Genomic DNA, 18,410 nt, shown 5'->3' with positions numbered 1-18,410 from the left:
TTCATTCCCTTTTTAAACTTATTTATAGATTTCCTTAACAGCAGGTGATCGCTGCCAGTCCACCCATTACCTGTCCTTACTTGTCATGAACAGCTAGTTAACGCTGAGCGTCTCACTGCTGAGACACCAGCGGGCCCGTGGTAAATAAAGAGTTAAACAATTTTTTAACGTGTAAAACAGCAGACACCAGCAGTTGGCTAATATGATACATCAACTAGTGTAACATCTGCAGCTTTTGTATTTAAAAATAAATGAATAAATAAAAATCCCGATGCTAAAGCCAGGCAGGGGTGGGCCACTGGGCTTGTAATACACTTGTGGAAATCCTGGATGGTCATGCAACAAGAAATGCAATGTCCTATAGGTCAACAGCAATGAATGGAAAATGGTTATCATGGCTGAAAAACAAAGTATAGAACTTATAATGTTAAATGATGATCACTGAAAAATGATCATTTTTAAAAATGTTTAATGATGAAGGAACATAAGTCGAGCGCACATACCTAGTTTTAGCGTGGTATTCAGGCCAATCACTATTCTAGTATTATTATGATGCATCATCTTATTTTGTTTTTGTCTTATATGATCTGACAACGAACTACAGCAACACTCTTATACAACAGTGACAGTGTGCAATGGCTCTGTTTAACACTCATTTATTACTCACTCTGGAACTGTGACGTCACTTTTTTCCAGTGCTGAGTGGAGTCTGATCTTGTGAAGCAAATTTGAGCAATACTTTCAATTCTCCAAATTCTTTCCAGGAAGTATGCTTATCAAAAACTGTTTTTGTACTGTAAAAGGTCTCCATATTCACTCTAAGTTTATATTTACTCATATTAAATAAATAATATCAAATGTAGGAGAATGACACTGGAACGGATCATACCGAAAGCTGATGTCACAATAATGGTGCAGATAATTTATAATGAAATTTATTTAAGCAGGTCTGAATGTGTGCCCATTTTTATTTGATCTGAGCAACCAGCCTGCCTTTGATGTTTGCCTCACAGAGCTCCACTTAAGGTAATGTTAATATGTGTGCTGTGTTTGAGCATGTGTCCTGCTGCTCACACATTCACATAAGAGCCCACAGTGGGCCCATTTCAGGGCTAAGTGAAAGGGCTAGTGTTTGGCATTTGACTGTGTGTGTATGGTACGTGTGTGTGAGTGAGAGCTGTATTCTACCCCTAACAGAATTACACAGGACTCTCAGGACATGTTTTTATAATTCAGCACTTGCTGCAGCCCATTACAGTGCAAATTAGTGAGCAGCGATAGAACGATGGAGAGACGGATGGACGGATAGACAGGCAGTGATGTCCACACACACTATTTCATGTCCTCCTCTCTCTCTCTGGAGAACACACACACACACACACACACACACACACACACACACACACACACACACACACACACACACACACACACACACACACACACAAAGCACCAGTCACTGAATGAATACCCTGTATGTCCTTGTGGTCTCATGCACATATGCACTGTGCCCTATTGTTGCAATTTGATGCTTACACATCGCAATGGAATGCAAAGCAGGACGGACACACACACACACACACACACACACACACACACACACACACACACACACACACACACACACACACACACAGGTCAATCTCTAATCCTAAAACAAACACACAGGTAGTGGAGACACACTCATACAGGGCTAGGACATGCCATTCTGTCCTTTATGACCAGAAGGTATTTCTCTGCTCCGCGACTTGACTGACTTTAAAACGTTAATTGTCCAGATGGCTGTTTGATTTGCTGTTTGAGTTGACCATGGGGGTGGCTGTAGCTCAGTAGGTAGAGCAGGTCACCTACTGATCGGAAGGTCAGCGGTTCAATTCCTGGCTACTCCAGGCTACATGCCAATGTATCCTTGGGCAAGATACTTAACCAAATTGCTCTCCGACCGTTCTGTCGGAGTATAAATGTGTGTCAATGTTAGCTAATAAAAGCACTTAGCTTAATTAATCATGGAAGCGCTTGTATGAATGGGTGTGCATGGGTAAATGCAAACGTGTTGTATAAGCACTTTGAGTGCTCAGACTGAGTAGAAAAGCGCTATATAAGAGCTAGTCCATTTACCATTTCCTTTCATTTGTGTCTAATTGAGAACTGTGATCTTACTGACCTTTTGTTTATTGATGAGTAACTCAAATCGTCTAAAAGAGTTGTCTGAAAACGAAACTTTCAAACTGGAACCCTGCCATGGGAATTACAAATCTTCTAATACTAAAAGGGTGAATGATTACAAAGAAAGTCTTGATGTTCATTCCTCTCTGTCTTCCTGTTATCACAGAAATGTCTAAACTGTGACCCCTTGACTTGCTCTTGGACTCGCCTCCTCTGAAGTGCTGTCATGCTTACTCTACAAATGTCCAGTGGAAATTGGATTCCATAAGCCCTTTGCTCAAACCCACTATTTTAATTCTCTGCCTCAGTATACTGCATTTTTTACAAAAAACCCGATCATGAACCGGCAGTTTTCCACAATTTGCGGTCTAAAAATGTATTTACATCTCATAAGCAGCCCAAAATATAAAGCTTTTTGACTTGAGGTCAGTTTTGACCTATTGGCTTTAAGATTAATTCAAGCTGCTGACCTTAGTTGAAATCCATCTGTGGTAAATGTAATAGCCACAGATAGATAGAGCTAGATGTGAAGATGTGTACATACACTGTAGTGGGATGAGGGACGTGTCTAAAATTTTGAGTATTTCTAGGTTCAGAGTGGCCTTGAAGAAAATGAAGATTTTAGTCTCTAGTCAAGATTTTAGTCTCCCTAGTGTTGCCCCTCTGACCAACTGAGTAACTGAGAAAGAAGGGCTCTGGGAGGTTATCGAGAACCCAGCATTTATTCTAGCAGAGCCTCCGAAATTCTCTGCAGAGCAGTGAATGATAAATGGACTGGTTCTTATATAGCGCTTTTCTACTCTGTCTGAGCACTCAAAGCAACACGTTTACATTTACCCATTCATACAAGCACTTCCATGATTAACTAAGCTAAGTGCTTACTGACTAACATTCACACACATTCATACTTCAACTTGAATCGATCTGCCGACCTTCCGATCAGTAGGTGACCTGCTCTACCTCCTGAGCTACAGCCACCCCAAGTGGCCCCAATGAAGTATGGTAGTATCAGCATCATACAATGGCTGATGTTTCTTAGCACTAAGGTCAGGGAAACTGCATTAATCCATGCCTTATCTGACCAGAGCACACAGCCAAGTAACACTGGAGTGACTTCAGGACTGTCCCTGAGTGGTTTAGCAAAAAGCCCCGATTTAAACACACAGAGAATCTGTGGAGAGGCCTGAAGATGGCACTTCTGAAGGAGGCTGAGAGGATCTGCAGAATCAACTGCTTAAATCCAGGTATGCAAAGCCTTTAGAGACTTACCTAAGAAGATCTGAAGTTGTAACAACTACCAAAGGAAATTACTGAATTATGATGTCAGTGCTTAGAAAATACATATTCTTGTTATTATTTAAAATGAAATCTATAACTTGATAAAGTGTGTGAAAAGTCATTGGATAAAGGCAACCTGAATTTCAACCTTAAAGCTGAGACTGAAGAACACTAGAGTAATTATATAATGAAAAGTCATATACAAAACTAGTACACCACTCTTCATTTGGCGAGCTGGACTGTCCACTCAACTGTTTGAGTTTGTAACATTAAGTCTCAATCTTTTTTAAGTGAGTAGTTTATCTCTTGGTCTTCAGGGTTTCTGTGTTTTTAGCTTCACTGTATTTTTGGTACTTGTCTTCCATACAAGTGTTCTCCCTCACTTAAAACTTCCTTCCTTTGCCTTTCTCCCCAGTGATGATATATGAGTTGGGCCTCAGGATTACATCATGCACTTTGCGTCACTAGCTTTCTCTTTGGTAAATGGAGCTGAATGTAATGAACGAATATAACAAACAAGGACAAGTGCGGATTTTCACTTTAAAACTTATCAAAGTTCCGAGACCATAAATGATTAGTGAAGGTTAAAAAAAAAAGACAACAGAAGGGAACGAAATATCTTTTTTAAAATGGTTCAGCAGCACAATGTTATCAAACTCTCTGTATTTAATTGTCTAGAGGACACCTCTTAACCACCTCAGTGACTCTACCTAGCCATTCAACTGTGTGACATCCAGCTCTGTGGCCTGCTGTATAATTCCCAGAGGGTCTGATTGACAGCAGTAAAGCCTGGCTGCTAAAATGTTGGTCCAGCTGCTACCATTGGAGGGAAGGAGAGGAGGGGGGGGGGATTACAGTGACCGGCTCACTCTGTACCATCCCATTCTTCACCTCCACGCTCCATCCCTCCATCATTTCATTCATTCAATCTGCCCTTGTCACGCAAGCTCAGACTCCACCTCCCCCTCTAATGCGTGCTCACACACACACACACACACACACACACACACACACACACACACACACACACACACACACACACGCGCAATGTGCACATGGATGCATCAGTGTGTGTCTAGCTGCCTGTGAGATAGAGCTGTATGAAATCACCAAATGATCAAAGAACCTCCACCTTTGAAAATCATGTTTTTCATGGTTCAACTCCAAAAGAAATGTGAGATATTAGGATTTAATGCAGTATAGTAAAAAACATTAACTGTCCCTTAAGGCATATAAATGACACTGTGGAAAGTCCATGGCACTCTGGTCTGCTGAAGTTATTTAGGGATCACTCAATGCCACACTTGGAAACTAGTTGGTTGTTGGTTGCTACACCATGTTGTTCATCTCCCACTCTGACAAAGACGTTTTCATGCAGGGCTTTGCACATGCTACACTGTGGTCTGAAATTCATTACTTTAATGGCAACAAATTAGAACTTTGAACTGCACGCTGTGACGACTGCCCACACGGGTAATAAACAAGAGGCACCCAGCCAGCAGCAGGCAGGGAAGGTAAATGGAAGAACAGCTGTAATTCTGCATTTAAATTCACTGAATTATACAACACACGGTTTGTATCATGTTTATATTGAGACCAAGAGGAGGAAAGACACTTTCTTAGACACAGGCGTCCAAGAGTAGACACACCAGGTGTGTTTTAACAGTCACATAGACACAGACAGGCACTGTGTGTGAACACAGCTTCAAATTGTTGTGTGTCCCTGTGTGTAACTGTACAGATGTGTTAAAGCTCTCAAAAGAATGAGCACATGAAGTATAGAAAACAGACTGACATCCTGCTGGAAGTTTTGAAAACTTTGGCTATTTTGCCCTATCCTCTGTGGCTGTCTCGAGCAGTGCAGAATGCACTCCACATCCTGTGTGAAAGCCCCTAAAGCGTAGGGGCTCCTTCATAAAAGATCAACTAATCAAAAAAAAAAAAACTAGCTTAGTCAGATTGTTTCTCAGAGAACATGAGGACTTGATAAGCTGTTGGCAGTCAACAAAGCTGATTTCAGTACCAATCCCTGGTATCAGTGTGTCTTTTGCAAATAATTACATCAGTGGTCAATGTTCATCTGTTGTGTCACATTAATTTTGCACCGGCTTAATGCTAAAAGATGGTGTGATAAAGATCAGAATGACTTTTTAAATTACTTTTAAGGTTTCTGTTTTCTTAGCACAAAGGGTTTAATACAAAACACTGGTATGGGCTAACAGTCACTTTAAAAAGTGTAAATATAAGTACATAAAGGTATAAATGATAAATAAGAGCACCGCTGAGCGGGTGCCAATGGTTTGGCTGTTTTGGGTTCATAGGGGTGGTGGTGGGGGTCAAAGTGCTGTTATACTGTAGTAAAGTGTGTGACGTTTGATGGGTCTAGCTTGAACAGTATGTATCTATGGTGTGAATCTGAACATCCTAGGTCACATCATTCTTGAGTTATCACGTTCACAAGATTTTCCAAAAACTTGATCTCTGACCTTAACCTTTAGGTCAAGGTCATCTAGATTGGAACTTGTCTGAAATTTTTAGTACATGTGTACACATATATGGGGTGAATTTGAGCATCCTAGATCACATGATTCTCAAGCTTTAGCCAACGTTACAGTTTCTGTGGAACAGATGCCACTGACGCGGCCACCAAGACTCGACTTTTTCTTCAAAACAACCGAGCTAACACTCGTAATGGGCCAGAATCTAGAAAAATCAAAGAATGGCTGAATAAAATAAAGCTACTTTCACTTGCTCCCTTATTCACAAAGAGATGCCACAGCTCTGTGGATCTGATTTGGCAGATTTTTATGCCGGATGCTCATCTTGACATAAGCCCCAAGAGATTTGTGCCTTCTCAGGACTGAACTGGGGGATCTTTCACTTGTTAAGCAAATGTGTAAACCACTTAAAGAATATGGCATTTTTTAAAAATCAAATTCTGCTTTTGCTCTTTTCCTTGAGATGCCAAACCCCACTGATGAAGCAAAAGAACTGCAGCTCTAAATGGCTTGGCATCCCCTGAGAAATCAGACCTCCATAACGGTCCACAACACGTAATATCTGCCATATTGACTCAATATGAAATCAATAATGATAACTAATTATTTAAAGCAGAGAGCTGAAAAATGTCGTCTTCTCTCTTCATGGAAGAAAAAGTGTTTCTTTTTGTTTGAACTCACACCAGATGACAACAGGCTCAGGATCTGACACAGCACTGAGATCACAAATTTACTCTTAGTTCCTTAAAATAATTCTTAATGAGCTCAAATAGCATTACAAAACAACAAATCATCTGATAGTGAACAGCATGAACTCCAATTAGATCAAAAATCATTTGAAGTTTGGACAGGCTACGACCTGACCACCTGCTTAAATACAAGCTCCTCTGCCAACACACTTGGCTGAATACTCTTGGAAGATAAACATATCTTTAATAATTGCAAACTTGTGACAACAGTGGAGAACAGACAAAAGTTATACTGACTTGTAACTGATGCTTTGATATAAAATGGCTCAACCCCAGCCACTTTAGTTTGGTTCAGAGAGTGGAAAAGTGTTTCTCACAGTCATGATCAGTGAATCATAATTCTAAAGATTTTACAGTAAACTACATTTTATTTCTTACATAATCAGGATCAATGCTGTTACCAGCAGAACCAGAGATATTTACCAATGTGATGCGGAGTACTGATCACTTCCGGTCCTAAATGCTTTCAAGCTGTGTGGTGGAGTGTACGGTAGTGCTCAAGTCCTGTACAATTCCCAGGCAGCGGGCACAGTAACATTTTCAAGCATCCCTAAAAGGTCTGCGAAGTGAGGGTCAATATGAAGACCTGGCTGCTTTTCCTTTCTTTTGAGATCCATAATAAGTCAAATGAACTTCTAATAATTTCAATTATTTATTTCCTTTTTTTTTTTAAACAAATAGAATTTGTACAGAAAGATTTGTAACTCCTGACCCCCATTGCTGTTACACCCCTCAAACGGCCAGCACCCCCATCGTCCTTGATCTGACAGTCAGACTTAATAAGGAGGAGATCTGAAAATCTATAACAGTTCGGATGACAGTTGTCCCACCCATGCAACCAAAGAGTACTCTGTGTTGAACTGTTAATGAACAAAAACTGATTTTTACCTCACAGAAAACAAAAAAACGGTCAACTTCAAACAGAGAAAGCACCATTATGTAAGTATTATAAGTCCTTGTCCCAAACCAAACTGCCCTCTGCACAGGCATTGTTTGGCAGCAGAGAGACACGGATGATGGATTTCCTCAGCTTCCTGATTCCTAGACAGAGGCTAGAATGACCTTGACGACAATATCCTGATATAGTGGGATGATCCTAACTGTGGAACACAAATTAGCTTTTCTGAGCTCTACTTCTAACTGGCTCTTCCTTGAAAACTTAATATTCCAGTTTCACATGACTGCAAGAGGTCTTCTCTGACATATTTTAAGACTAAAATAAAAGATAAATCATGATGCCCAGCCAGACATGGTGAGAGGATGAGGGAAGAGGTTTGGTTCAGGTGTCATGGTGAAGAGTACTAAACCACAAAGTGGAAAAAAATAATTGTCCATAATTGTGTAGATCTTTAAAAATATCTAAAGCTGATTCAAGATTTAGTGAAAGCAATAAATCTCATACTGTTTATTTCCCCTTAAATGGTGCCACATTTGTAAAGAAAATGCATTTGTGGGTTGAGCAGCAGAGTTTAGTATGTTGGGTGTGTCTATGAAGAACTTGCCAAACCTTCTCTTTCAATGCCAAACAGCTAATTCTGCTACTCACTCTTGTTTGGTGTTGTTTATTGGGTTGAATGATTGAAGTCTGAAGAAACAAGACATATTGGCAATTTAACAATGTATTCATTTGACCAACAGAGGCCTCAGTAGCTATGGAAGAACTGTACACAGCTACAACAGCCTGGCACCTCCTTCCTCATGCCATACACTGCTGTGGGATGGCATCCCATTCTTCAACAAGCGTTTGTCAAAAATCAGCTAGTGTGATCGTGTTGGTCACTCTGGCACGAACAACACGCCTAAGCTGATCCCACAAGTGTTCGATGAGGTTGAGATCAGGACCGCAGGCAGGCCATACCATAGACAAAGGTAGAATAAACTGGGCCAGCACTGATTTTGTCACCACCTGATGTTACACATCTACCTTGGAGCCACTGGCAAAATTCAGAAGAGGAGACTTCATGTGGTTTGTCTTTATTTTGGGCAGTAATGGAAACAACATCATATTTGTCTCCTTATATGAATGAGTTTCTATTAACTGGATATAAGGATAAGGAGTCTTTATTGTCACTTCTATCCCCAACATCACACCACACATGCGCATCCTCCTTTCACTATTACACATAATCCCATTTATATTTAAAAAAGAGCAGCATTATATTTAAGAGCAGCATTGTTATATATGTGGCATAACTATCTCCAACTGATCACACAATATTCTGTGAATCATTCTGTCCATGCACTAATAGCAACAGGTGCCTCATGCCAGAGTGGAGCAGCCATGGTTGGGCAACACTGTTTAGGCCTGTCATTTAATCTTGTTTACACTGAATGAACCAGTGCTTGAGTAGGTTTGACCTTACGGATATGTAGCTGTAACACCACAGCTAATATTTTTTTTAACAACAATTCATCGAGTAACTCGAATAACTCCATTATAAAAAAATTCTCAACGCAATTTTTTTTTGCTTCGATGCTTCATTTAATCCATGAATCTGTAGCACTTAGTGGTCACCATGTAAGCCCAAGCATTTCACTCACATTTGCAACTAAAGATAGACTTGCAATAGGCTATTTAGGAGCACACGTGTGAATAAAAAGTATCACAACATTAAGTCCATGGAGCCCCTGTTTTTTTCAACAAAAGGACTGATACCATAACAGCAGCAGTGAAGATGATGCTGTCACAGTTTAACGTGGAGCTGGAGTCTGCATACACAGCAGAGCGCAAAGAGGTGGAACTGTTACTGAGGCAGTGAGCTCAGGTGGAGTCAAAGAAAATGTTTTTCTAGCATCCAAAACAGCAGCACTTGGTCCTGTAATCACCATTAAAAGCTTACTGGGAAACAGCTGGAGGGAGGGAGTCTCATCAAACCACGTGATCAACAAGCTCAAATGTAAAGAAGAGGGAACTTTGTAGCTGATCCCATCCACCAATGTTTATTTTACACAGAGAAAATCTATAGCCCCCAGTTTTTGGACATTGAAATAAAATATGCACGTCAATTATTAACTTGGTCTAATACGATCTTTAAATTAGACAGCTTGATGAAGGCTGATGGCAGCTATCCTGCTTTATATGGAAGCGATACCTGCAACAAGCAGGGGTGAGACTAAAGGGGGGCATTGGCCCAGACCTTTCCGTGTGGGTGTTCTCTGGTTTCCTCCCACAGTCCTAACCCACAGGGTTAGGTAAATTGGTGATTCAAATTTGCATATAGGTACAGTATGAATGTGAGTGTGAATGGTTGCCTGTCTCTCTGTGTTAGATCTATGACAGCTGGGATAGGCTCCAGCCCCCCCACCTCCTGAAAAGGATAAGCAGAAGAAAATGGATGGATGGATAAAATATATATAAAATCTCAATATTTAAAAATATAAAAATAAAAGCTATATACAGTACCAGTCAAAAGTTTGGACATACTCACCCAAACTTTTGACTACACGCACACACACACACACACACACACACACACGGGGCCAGTAAAACTCTTAGCCACTGACCTGGGGCTGTTGGGTTGGACACTGAATTATTATTAACATTAGTTAACCCTGGACGCCTCCTGGATGAGGTGTTCCTGGCATGTCCTAGTGAGAGGAGGCCCCAGGGAAGACCCAGGACAGGCTGGAGTGATTATATCTCTCGGCTGGCCTGGGAACGCCTCGGAGTTACCCCAGATAAGTTGGAGTAGGTGGCTGGGGAGAGGGAGGTCTGGATTTCTCTGCTTAGGCTGCTGCCTCTGTGACCCAGCCCCAGATAAGTGGAAGAAAATGGATGAATGGATGGATTAATTATTAACATCTACACCATCATAACGTCTGTTTTCTGCAGCAGGAAATGTTGCATCAGAGCACAGGACAAACCTCAGTTCTGAGAATGTTGATATGCTCGTGTTTCTTCATGCTCCTTTATATGTTTACAATACACATATTGACTTATTCACTAACACACTTAAACATACAGACAAACACACACACAAAAAAACATACACATGAACACACCAAATTTGTCTCAACCAGGAGACACAACACTGTCAGAACTCTTTTTTTTTGCTTCCTACTGATGTAAGAAATCACTCCAAGAGGACAGAGTAAAAGCTATTTTATTTTTTGCCTTAGTTTAGGCTGTATGTATACCTTATTATATTTGCTAGTATAATCAATCAGGGTTATAGCCCGAAAAATTCACAGGCCAGCCCCCTCAGTACCAGACAACCGCTTGCTAGTGCTCATGGCCCACTTGCAAACTGTGGTGATAGCGACCCGTTCTGATAGTTAACAGCTGAAATTCTCAGCTCGGTGAAGCGCTGGGCGATCAACCTCTAACTAGAGTCGCTGGTCGATTGCTAAAATAGATGCAGGCCTAGTTTAAAGCCTTATGGCTTGAACCCTATTTGCACAGGATTCATGGCAGGTTGACACCAGCTAAACAAAAGCTCTATTCATTTGGGGCTAGTATTACCTGGGGACCTCTACTAATGTGGAGTTAGTTTTTGATCTTAAGTCCATGAAAATCTGTCATGCCCATAATTTATAAAGTAGAAATTCCCTCCACCTGCAGATTATCTAAAATACTTCACCAAACAAGTTTACAGAGTAACCGTCTCACCTGAAGTGATCTTTTTTTCTAATCTTCACCCTGCTTTTGATTTCATTCATATTTAGTTTATTTATTTTACATTTGTTGCACTGCAATGAGCTTTCAATATGATAAAATACTACCTTTTACTGATCATGAAATCTGGTATTTATATGAATATTTTTTCAGTTTTTGTGAACTGATCTGTTCATTCTAAAATGTTCAAAATTTACCCTGCACAAATATATCTGCCACTCAGATAGGTAAAAGCTACTCTATTGGCCACTATGCCTACCAGTCAGTGTGTCTCATTCCCGGGGAAAATACTCTTGACTGTTGTCTGAAAAAATGCATTCTCTTTTAAATCATTTTTCAATTGAGTGCAATAGACTTCCAAGAAGGGAGTAGACCGTGCCTGCTTTTGGCTGATTATTTATTTAAAGACAATGCAATCTAAAAAAAGATAAAAGCAGCATTAGTAAGTCCACCCAAGGCTAGAGAGAATTAAAACAGGAAATAAACCTCTGCACTCTATGATCATCCTTCACATGCTACAGTATTGGAAAAGAAAAAGGTGAACTCAATCCAGTAATGGCACGTCAAAGAGCTTTCACCATACATGGGCCGGCCCATATAACAAAGGTTTTTTTTTTCCTTCAGTCCCTGGCCAACAGAAAAAGCTGCAGTTTGGAAATTTATTATGACAATAAATCGAGTTGGCATCCAGTGGCATGAACTGCACCACCCGCACAGGGTTCCAAAAACTGAGAGGTGCACAACCAGCCATAACAAAACTAAAGCGTAGCTTGCGCCAACAGGTGTAGCTTCAATTTTGGCATGCACCACAATTCACAAAGGCGACAGCAGCAGGTATAATGGGCCCTAGTTGTCACACTTTGATCAGATTTTGGCAAACATGCTTTGATTGACATGTTTATTTAGGCAGCTAGTCCTGTCACACAAGGGCAGAAGTTTTCAACATGGCTGCTCACAAGATTCAGGAGCAGGCTACTGTTAAGTCCGATTTCAGTCCAGAACACTGAAGAAATTCAAACTGTCCACAACTTTAAAACTAGTTTGAGCATTATCTGAAGCTCCTAGGTGTTACAGTGTGCCTAAACAGTGGTGAATGATCAGACAGTGACAGATATACTGTAGTAGAATCTGAAAGGTTGGACTAGAACTTGTAGATATATAAAATAGGAAGGGAATAAACCAGATATTCCTCTGGAAATCTGCTCTGACAGACCCTGTGCTGCGGTACTTCTATAAAGCAGTTACAGTAAACACCTTTTCTGGTAGTTTCTCTTAACATGAGTAAAACTTTTGACCAAAAGTACACAACTGTTTCTATGACACAAAGAACAGGAGATGTACAGTGTGGCCTTGTACTTCATTTGCTTAATTTAACTCACAGTCTAAACTAAATAAATGTGGTTCTAAATAAGAAGCTCTGGAAGAGACACTTTTCTCTTTGACAAAACAGTGCTTCAGGAGACATGCACAACTTTCATCCGTTTCTCCCAACGTCATTTGTTTCTTTGTACAGAGAGTGGGAGAACTGGGAGGGAGGGCAAACAGAAACTTCAGGGAGGATTTCATACTTTCATCTATGATATCACACACATACAGTCTGTTGCTGCTCATTTTAGCCTCTCGTTATAGTTGGAATGACAGTAGTTCACCAGAGGAACACCACTATTTGATAACTGTCCACCTTCAGACCTAATACCTGATCACTGATGGTAGATTTACAGCAAAATGACAAGTATCAGGATGTTTTAGGGATGTGACTGGATCAGGTCCATAATGAATTCAGGGCCTTAGATCAGTCCCACCTCTTATTTCCCCACCACTCAGTAATCTGGCTGGTGGAGGATTGGAGAGTAATCTGGATAGAAGGAGTGATGAAGGGAGGGAGGGTGCTAGAGAGGGTCAATCCTCTCTGCTGTGAGTCCTCTTTATATCAATTTCTGTGGTAAAACTATACAGTTATGTTGCAGTGCAGGTGGAGGTGGTGAGGTGGTGTGCAATGGAGACAATGCACACATCTTTGGAACAGCACACACTTCCGATTGAAAATCAAAAACAAAGTTGTTCACAAATTGTTACTTGATATTGGACAGTAACCTCGTGGAAACATCCCTCTAGTCTGTAAGTTTGGGAAGGCAATCAGGGCTCTGAAACATCCCAGCATTGAGTATCAGCATCCAACTCCTGTGTGATCATGTGTGACTCAGGCTGAAGTCCAAAATATTTAGTTTTTATGTTTCCTTAATTTTCATTTTCCAAACATAGTTTCGAAAGATCTTTGCAAACAATGAAATTAAGACGGCAAACACTGGAAATAATGAAGATTCACCTTCAGCTGGATTTTCATTGTCACGTGTAGTGATCTAATCCTGTTGCCTGAACACTGACTCTTTATGAAAGGATGAAGTTGATAGGAACTCGATCATTACTGAATCAGAAAAACTGAGCAAGCTCCGCCCAGTAATTAAGAGGGACAGATGTGGTTTCAAGCTTTTAAGGGAACAGTGGATTACAGCTGTGAAGTTCAGTTAATTTTATTTTCAATGACAATTTGGCTTCCAATGACTATGAAAAGACATCTGAAATAAAAAGATTATTGTGATTTACTCTGTTTCACATCAATGCTCTTGTTTTTGTCTTGTGTTATAAATACAGTGAACGTCTCTCACCCCTCAAAAGCTTAAAAGTTTACCATGAAGCAGGTTAGAACACTTTGAGACAGCTCAGATTTAACATATGGATGATGTGTTCCTGCACTAATAATCCTCTCAGTACTACAGGTCATGAGAAATTTTGTGTATATTCTTGGCTAATAAGTTGATGCTATCAAGCAACTATCTGTGGGATCATGATAAAAATCCTGACAAGACGTGACGATACTGGGACTGTTTCTGAAATTTTTTGCAACCGTTTGTGGAGAACCTTTTTTCAAAGCAACTGTAGATTTTTTTTTACAAATTGTCTTCACTTGGATTAGGTTTAAAGTTCAAGAAAATGAACTGTTAAGAGTTTCTCATCGATTTTTTTTAATGCTTATCTGCATATAGGTCACTAAGGCAGCAGTCGAGGAAGAGATACCCAGACACAGTCACCTTGATGTCTTCTGGGGGGCATCAAGGTGTCATCAACTCTGCTGTAAAGACAGCTGAGTTTTTTTCATAATGTTTCGAAAGCCAGTGACTAATAATGTTCAATAATCATATAATCGATATTGACCAAAGTAATCATGACTAATGTTTGACAGGATGCACTGACGCATAATTAGCTAGCTAGTAACTTTTATTTATCCCTCAGTTTGTTCCAAGGAAAAAAATCTCCATTGTGATATATAACAGTCTTTCAGTTCTTCATCACACTATCCTTGAACATTTGGCCAGAGCAAAAATAGTGTGACACGACAGATAAATATGGGTCAGTGACATCAGTAAATTCCATCTTATTTGCAGATATACTGACATCAGTCAGGAAGGCCGATATGTTCTCACACCGATATTCAGCCGATACTATGTTGCCACCCTAATTTTTTACCATAATAGGGTAGCTTTTTTTTAACCATTAAACAACTATTCCCAACATCAAGAATATCATACTCAGTTTAACCAAAATGAGCATGATCTTTATCAGGATTATGACTGCAAACACATTAACTAGCCCTTTTACCACAACCACATATTAAACTTAAATTGAGCATTTTAGTGTGTGTGCTTCTGTAGAGAGACACCTCCCAGTACCTCCATGCTGCCTGTAATAAGAGCTAAAACAACAGTGACAGCAGATACAGTATCTCTCTTCAAACTGGATGTGTCATCAATGAGAGTGCATGACAAAGATAGGCACACAGAATAGTCTCACAATAACTGGAAAACATGCAACTGCATCCCCATGCTAAAACATTAGTCATTGAGAAATGCCTTTGAAAGATGAATGATTACATTTTGCGTTCATGCAACTACTAAACCTCCTGTGCTGGATGTAACAGTCCTTGGCACAAACAAACACAATCATTCACACACCTACCACACAGGAGCCAGAATAAAACAGACCAGGTTATGCCCATCCTCCTTGATTCAGTCAGCTTTGACAGCGCATCTCAAATGCACGCACTTTTTTAAAATACAGAAATGTGCGCAAAGTTTTGTGCAGTTTTGAACTGAGTTTTATGCTTTCCTCACAAACAGTATATAAAAGACCTACTGGTTTTGCGTTATGAAACCCAAATATGACCCCTACAGATTGTTTTTTGGACCCAGATGTGACCATATCTGGATGTGCGGGATGAATGCCAAGTCATCATTGACACCAACCATACAGTTTCTATCCATAGAGAGTGAAACTGTTTGTGTAGCACGCTGTAAATGTGCTTTTTAATGTTGTTCTGTTGGGCATTTTGACATGAGTCTATAGGGATTGACTTACTTTTGGAGCCAGCTTCAAAAATGGCTACCACAAAAACTGCAGCTTCTGGCACTTCTGTTGCTTTCATTTATTTATTTATTTTAACTCTGAGGGTTTTATTTACATGAATAAAATCGGTGTTACCATGACTGAATGCAAAAAAGCTACACATATGTGCAGAAAAATTGACCAGAATGCAGGAAATCAATTGCTGGATGCTCAAAATTTCCTGGGGACCAGCTCGTGTATTCGGTCCTCCTTAAAGCACGGAGGAGACCTACAATCATGTACTACAACAGCACAGTACAGCGAGGACTGCTTTTTATTCACGGAACCTTTCTTACAGACTGTAACTGAATGGACAGATGCAACGCATAAATAAATATATAGAGGAGAAGCTTGCGTAACTGTGTCGGTCTACGGTGACAGAGCAACTTCACCATGCTGTCTCTATAGCTGTCGGGAACATCGGCACAGATGCACGTGACCTGCTCACAACTGTGACAATAAGAAGGGAAAGCAGATTTCTTCAGAGGAAGAAATAAAACCTTAAACAAACTCACAATGACAACACGCTAACTAGCCTAAGGGATAAACATGGTAAATTCTGCAGACTTTTTTTCAGAAAATAAAAGTGTCCGAGGCGCACCTGAAGGCAGCATTAACCTACACCCGTACACCGTCGCTGCTACGATGCGTCCTGTGAGCTCACTCATCCAAAATCACCGTCAGTTCACTGCTACAAAGACTGCGGCTATCCACCCACCGACTCTGCGCTCGCTGCGTACAGTGCACGTTACCACACACGCCAAACAAAGCGGAACGGTCATTTTTCAGCGTAACTCACCGTTACTTGTGTCCTTTTTGACAGTTTGTCTACAGTCTCGGATCGTCGCTGTCACCACTATGATCCACCCACCCGAGCGTATACTCTGCTGGACGCTAATAATTATGCCCCTCCCCCAGGGCTTCCTCTGGTCCAATCACCGACCGATACACTGACTGGCTCTCCTTTTATCCAATCACATGAAGGCTAAACTCTATTCGACAGCCTTGTTGTCCAGTCAAAACATCTGAATCCCGGGCAGCTCCCTTACTTACTGAATGCACTTTTGACAGACACTGTCTGCATACAATAGAAAAGTTTGACTCCTTTTACGGGACGGTGCCGGTCCAACCGCCTCGGGGAACGGACTCGGATGTGGATACGGCCACAGCCCAGGAAGACGCCCTTACTCCGCCCTGATCAAGGGAATGGCACCTGGTAAACAGGAATTACGGGAACTGTAGAAAATGACAGAGACTCAGGGGAAAGTATAAACCACACGTGTGCATTAATGTTGATGGAACAGGGACAAGTATAAGTAGTTTTGTTTGGAGGTGGGGGTGGGGACAGAAATAACCGAAGTACTAAAGACAAAATGTGTCCGATTCAATTAAAACTAACTGTGGCAGAATTACTAGCGGATATACAGCCACAGAATGCATGTCTTCAAGTAATTGCCTAATCCACTGTATCCGATTCTCAGACTGCAGGCATAAAGCTTTGCTTCTGGTGGCGAGATCGCTGAAAAGCAGAAAAATGGTTCCACTTTACATAGTCTTGGTCGATAGTGACGCCTTATGGCGAAAAGCGCAAACATCACAGGCAGTTCTTCTTCTAACCATCTGACATCCAACATTTATGTTTCTTACCGCCACCTGCTTGGCTGTAGTGTGGTTGCAAGACTCAAATATGCAAACCTGTGCGCGTATATGCACACATGCAACTATTAAAATTCATCTCTTGTACACTCTTACTTCTAGATTTTCTTTAAGGGTTTCTCTAGCTCATTGATATCTACTCCATTTTCATTCTCTTAGTATCCCTCACACTGTTGTCTTATTAATTGCATGGTTGCATTTAGTCCTTTGTGAACTGTTCTTAAGAAATATTTCATTCTGTTTTAACCTATTATCTTGTTTGGACCCACTTTATTCTGTATATTATAAAGGTGTCTTCCCTTTATCCCATATACACTATTTTGCTGAAAGATTTAGCTCGTCTCCCTTCACACACATATGAACTTGAGTGGCATTGCATTCTTAATCCATAGGGTTTAATGATATCAGCCCACCCTTTGCAGCCACAACAGCTTCAACTCTTCTGGGATGACTTTCCACAAGGTTTAGGAATATGTTTATGGGAATCCCAAAGGTCTTCTATCAGGTTGAGGTTAGGTCAAGTTCTTCCACACCAAACTGGCTCATCTGTGTCTTTATGGACCCTGCTTTGGGCACTCATGCAGTCATGTTGGAACAGTAAGGGGCCATCCCCAAAATTGTCCAAAATGTCCTGAAGCATTAAGAGTCCTGAAACATTAAGAGTTCCTTTCACTGGAACCACAGGGCTGAGCCATCTCCTGATAAAAAACAAAAAAAAACAAAAACCCACACTCCACCAAACGTTATGCTTGGCACAATGCAGTCAGACGAATACTGTTCTCCTGGCAAACACTAAACCTGTTCTGACCAAACATCTCCACTTTGGTCTTGTTTGTCCAAAGGACATTGTTTAGGATTTCCTGATACTGTGGATAAAGGCAGAACCGTTATGTGGTCTTTGAGCTTCTGTGTTCATAAATGCTTCCATAGTGAAAAGTGTTTGTCTAGGGAAGGGATATTACAGCACAGCCATTAGTTATGGACTATGTTCCCAAATTGAGGGAAGAG

At 40.7% G+C, this 18,410-nt stretch overlaps 1 protein-coding gene across 1 annotated transcript in view; it reads right to left on the bottom strand.

Moving 5' to 3' along the window:
• LOC115799651 (microtubule-associated protein 4) overlaps window positions 1-16,628 on the bottom strand; it is a 119,957-nt gene extending 103,329 nt beyond the window's left edge. The window contains exon 1 of the mRNA XM_030756889.1: window positions 16,546-16,628. The gene's annotated coding sequence lies outside the window, so the exon portion shown is untranslated. The remainder of the gene's footprint in view (window positions 1-16,545) is intronic.
• Between the last annotated feature and the right edge of the window lie 1,782 nt (window positions 16,629-18,410).

Source organism: Archocentrus centrarchus, chromosome 20 (assembly GCF_007364275.1).
Source record: "Archocentrus centrarchus isolate MPI-CPG fArcCen1 chromosome 20, fArcCen1, whole genome shotgun sequence".
NCBI classification, from domain to species: Eukaryota; Metazoa; Chordata; class Actinopteri; order Cichliformes; family Cichlidae; genus Archocentrus; species Archocentrus centrarchus.
This window is presented reverse-complemented; position numbering and strand designations above follow the sequence as displayed.